A 5,024-nucleotide genomic window follows, 5' to 3' on the forward strand; every position below is an offset into this window, starting at 1 on the left:
GTGTATTATGGATTGATGAACTCCTTATCTTCCTTTGATTAGGTTGCTAGAGTTGTTTTCCGTGGTGTCTCCCTGGAGTTTGTTGAGCTCCCGATTGATGAACATTCTTGATTTCTCCTATAGAAGAGGGTGGTACATGCATGCATGGTTTGATTTGATACACGGGTTTTAAATCCTTGCATTCAATGAAATTATATTAGATATATATATATATATATATATATATACAGAAATTCTCCTATGTGGACCAAAAGTGTGGACAAAGTTTGTGGACTTGTTTTTCAACCATAGATGTGGTGGGCCCTATAATAAATGTGTGGCCCCTACTTATGTTTTGATTGATTACAACCATTGGATTTTGGTCCACAAACTTGGTCCACACTTTTGGTCCACATAGGAGAATTCCTATATATATATATATATATATATATATATGTTTAAATGCATACGTCTAAATATTATGTAGTTAAATATTTAACACTCGGTTTTCCCTGGGCTCAATAGGGTATAGGACCTAGCTGGGCCTCGGAAGATAGAGTTGTGCAAACCTGTGAGTCCCGATGTGACTGGGCTAAAGTTTAACTATCTATAATATTTACACTTGGTTTTGTTAAAGTTCCATGTCTTTGGAAAATGGATGGATAAGGGGATATTGATATGGAAATATTTAAGCTTTTGAAATTACAGCATGCATCATGAATTTTGATGAGGTTTTTACACTGGAAATGTGGATTGGATAAATAATTGGTATTCCTAGATCGGACTATGCAAAGCTCTTGGTTAGGAACCAAAGCCATGGGGGGCTAGGATTGAGCAAAGCTCTCGGCCCAAGATTCTTTAGTCAAAAGTAGGCTATTGGAATGGTATACTCCAATACCTAAGATAAGAGTCCGGATGTCCTACTAGGTGTACTTATAACCTAGTTAAGCAATAATTGGTGATCGGTTTTCGGTGAAAGACCGATAAAGGATCATGGCAAGGCTAAAGAACGGTTGACTATTTGATGTTATTATTATTATTATATCCTTGGTGACTGGTGATATTTGAAATGTAATATGTTACTTAATAATTACCTTGGATTTGAGCATACGTTGATAAAAATATTATATCATTGCTTGCATGAGCATGATTGATGGATTGTCACATCCAGTTTATTCCTTTTGTCTTCGAATTCTACTTCTAATTCCTTTCCGACATAGGTCATTAGCTTTCTATATTCTACTGGGCATTTGGCTCACCCTATTCTCTTTCCTTATTCCTTGTTTACCTTTGTTTTCAAGTGAGCAGGTTGAGGAACACTTGTCGGGCGCATTATGCGGGCGTAGTCCATTTTGTTCTATTTGCACTTTGAATTTTTAGTAGATCTACTTGTTTACTAGGATATTGGTTAATTAAGCTCTTAAACATATTAGGATTGTTACCACGTTGGCATGGTATTCTTCGATATGTTTTAGATTATGTTTTATGTTATTTAGGTGTTTAGACACCAGATGAGATTTTCCTATATTTGAATGTCCGGATGCATGAGGTGCATGGATTAGACATGTTGCATGGTTTGCGTCTTTAATTATGTTTTGAGAAATCTTTTGGGCCACTTTTGGCAATTTTTCATGATAGGGATTGGTTCGATAGGTTGGTGCCATTGCTATGCAATATTGCGCCACGTCCGTCTTTTTGATCCAGGTGCATTTTTGTCATTTCCTCACGTTTCGTTTTCCTATGGAAATCGGGGCGTGACAGTGACACCATCTTCTAAAGGTGTTACTAATAGGTCTGGATCCTCTAAAGCTGTCCAAGAAGCAAAAAGAGAAGCTGAGAGTGCACGAAGAGCAGCTGAAGAGGCAATAAAGAGCTTGAGGACTATAAGAGGATGTCTAATGAAAGAGCAAGAAAAACGGAGGAAGATGAGGCTATGCTTACACAAACTTTGAGGAGATTTACATAAGGGGGCAATGATGGTAACATTTAAGATGGTAAATTGAACTCTAATTACTTTAGTTGGTTAAAACGTTGGTGTTCTGACTCTCGTAACATGTAAATTAGCAGTCATAGCTACACTGTTAAGCAGAAAAATTAAAGGAGCCAGCATGCCCAAGTAGTTGCTTAATTAATTGCTCTTTATACGTATTTTTTCAGCTCGATACTCAATTGGCTACAAGGAAGGCTAAAGGTCAAGCTCTCATGGGATGCTCATGCATTTTGGATGACCAAGCTTTATGTTTTTTTTTAAAAAATATTTTGAACTTGAGTTTTCAGCATGGGATGCTTATGTATAAATTAACTACCTATGTTGATCTCTATGACCTAATTTAGATTCGTAATGCCTACTAGACTTGGGATAGATGCTTGTTAATTAGTGCGATTATTATTTTAGATTGTGTCCCTACTGCTGCTAGAGTTATATTCTGCTATTGTTGTTGTTGCTGCAGTCTAATTTGAGTTTTGCAAGTAATTTGTTTTGTGCATTGCACAAACAAGCTGTTATGGTATATGTTATAGTTTTTACAACGCTTTTCAAAGCGCCGCAAATGAATATAGTTTTTATTTTTTTTTCCCAACTATTCATTTACGGCGCTTTGGAAGCATCGGTATATGTCTAATTTTTTTTAATTCATTTTTTTTTTCAATTACGACATTTTTGAAGCACCAGTATAAGAATAAAATAGTTACAATGCTAACAAATGCGCCATAACATATAACGTAAACGGCGCTTTCCCGTGTCAATGGAGACCAAACCTGTCGTCGAGATCGCGACACTTTTTTTCTCATTTACGACATTTGTAAAAGCACCGTTAATTATCAAATGTAGCGACGTTTATAAAAAAGCGTCGTAAGATCATTAGCAGCACCTTCAACAACGGCACTTGTTGGGGGTTTACCGTAACACTGCAAACTACCTTTACGACGCTTTTTTCTCTTTAACGGCGCCGTAATAAAAATTACTGTTGTAGTGTTTGTAGTTGCACTTCAACATTATGCTTATTCAAAGGATTGGATTTTGAACGGTTTCTCTAGTTTTCTTTGACAATAGCCATGACACATGTTGGCTTCATTGGAATTGGATTCTCTTTATGGAATTTTGGTACAATTGCATGTGTAGTTCATCCTGTAATTACTCTATTGAAATGGGCAGCATTTTGGTTGGTATTGGTATTGCACCAAGAGGCACTGAAACAAAATTATAGGACCTTGCAAGTGGGTTTGAAATGCCTCAAAACCGTGTCTCAAAGAACGATGCACTTGGAAGGTGGTTGTCCCATATTTGGCGATGTTTTTGTAGCTGTAATCTTGAGGACAAGATTACTTTCAAGGGGAGTGGAGGTGATGGGCGCATTAGAATGTCATGTCCGCCAGAAGTACTAGGAGGCCACTAAAATGGGCAAACTAACTAGTAAGCTATTTACCATATCTAGTGTTCGCTATGGCGCATGCAAGATGCAAATGGGTTTCTGATTCATACCTTAATGTTGCTTTCGAAATTCAGGGATTCGTTTGGTAGAGTAGTTGTTGTAATTTTCAACGCTACTTGAAAAGCTGTGAAAAAGAAACTGTGAAATAAGATGAGAGGTGTTTGATCAAACTTTTAGATGATGATAGCTTATAAACTGTGAAAATTATTTTTTATTTATATTATTAAAATCACTTTTATATAAATAAATTTAAAATTATTTATAATTTAATAAGATAAAATAAAACCAAAAAAATTAGAGCAATCCAGCAAAACAAGCTTCATATTGAAGCATATTTTTTGCCAATAATACCGCTAACTTGTATCACCTGTTTGGTGGAGAAAAGCCGCAAAGTGGGGTTGCTAGCAGTCCCGTAAGCCAAACAGGTGCCAAGACTCAATGGTGTTGGATGGAAAGATGTAGATGCATGGTGTCATGTCTCTGGGGTCAAGGAATTATTGATTGGAACTCTATTTTGAGGTTTCAATGTCTTTTAAATAGGATGTTCCAGCACTTATCTAATGTGTTTTATTGCATTTTATCTTAGTTTTGCACTTACAAATATTTTCCCTTGGTTTTGTAGGAATCATACTTAACTCGGGCAACTTGGAGGGGACCTTTTTGGGCATTTTTGTAGTGAGGTGTCGGGACACCTTTATCCGGACACCCTACTTAGGTATCCGGACACCTAATTTGAAAAATGAAACAGAGCCTATGGCGAAGACTTGATGAAGCCCAGATGTCCGAACACCTTCAGAAGCCGTCCGAACATCTCGTCGTGAACCAGCAACTGCAACATAGAGTTTTGAAGGGTTTTTCAGGTATTTCTTAATTGTAACCAATGGGGATTAATATTGTAAGGTTAATTAGGTATTTTCCAGCATAAAAAGAGGGAAAAACCCTAAGATTTGAGTTTCTATCTCATTCATTCATTCTACAATATTGTGATTCCTTGTCTCTCTCTCTATAGGGTTTTACTTAGTCCTTGTGATTTTGGTTGTAAACATTGGTTTTCTTCTATAAAAATTGATGTTTATGTTCATTATGATGAGTGGATGAGTCCCCTTTCTAGTTTCTAGTCCCCAACGATGGATGTGATTTTCGATTGCTTGAGGTATGTTCATAGAGTTGTAGCTTTGATCTCTCCCTTTCGATTTTGTGATAGTTATGTATATGGGTGCATGAGAATAATACGTTTATTGTGTTTTTCGATTGTATAATCTAAGGATTCAATTTAATGTCCTTGAATTAGGAATTGTTAATACCCAATGCATGATTTCCATAATTGATTGAGTTTTTATTGCATAGCTATTTATTATGTGTATTGATGATGAGATTTTGTGGAATTTATGGAATATGCATGGAAGAGTTATGGTTAATTGGTCTTTGAGTGTGAAACTAGGGTGTTAGCAAAGTCAAGCCCCAAGGGGGAATATTAATCCTTAAGAGTAGGTGTCTACCCCTTTGTGTTCATCGTAGATCAAGAGACCCGATGGCCTCCATGTAGAAATTGAAGTCTTCATGCCCAATTTCTTTTGCATATGCATAATTAATAGTATCGCACAATGCATTGTG

The 5,024-nt window shown here is 36.4% G+C and overlaps 1 long non-coding RNA gene across 1 annotated transcript; it reads left to right on the forward strand.

The window, feature by feature from the left end:
- The first annotated feature begins 481 nt into the window (after positions 1 to 481).
- Positions 482 to 2,341, forward strand: LOC120009901. Its single transcript, XR_005470762.1, has 2 exons — positions 482 to 1,973; positions 2,137 to 2,341. It is a non-coding gene; the product is annotated as an uncharacterized LOC120009901 (long non-coding RNA).
- The last annotated feature ends 2,683 nt before the right edge of the window (positions 2,342 to 5,024 follow it).

The sequence above is a fragment of the Tripterygium wilfordii genome, chromosome 11 (assembly GCF_013401445.1).
Source record: "Tripterygium wilfordii isolate XIE 37 chromosome 11, ASM1340144v1, whole genome shotgun sequence".
Classification (NCBI taxonomy): domain Eukaryota; kingdom Viridiplantae; phylum Streptophyta; class Magnoliopsida; order Celastrales; family Celastraceae; genus Tripterygium; species Tripterygium wilfordii.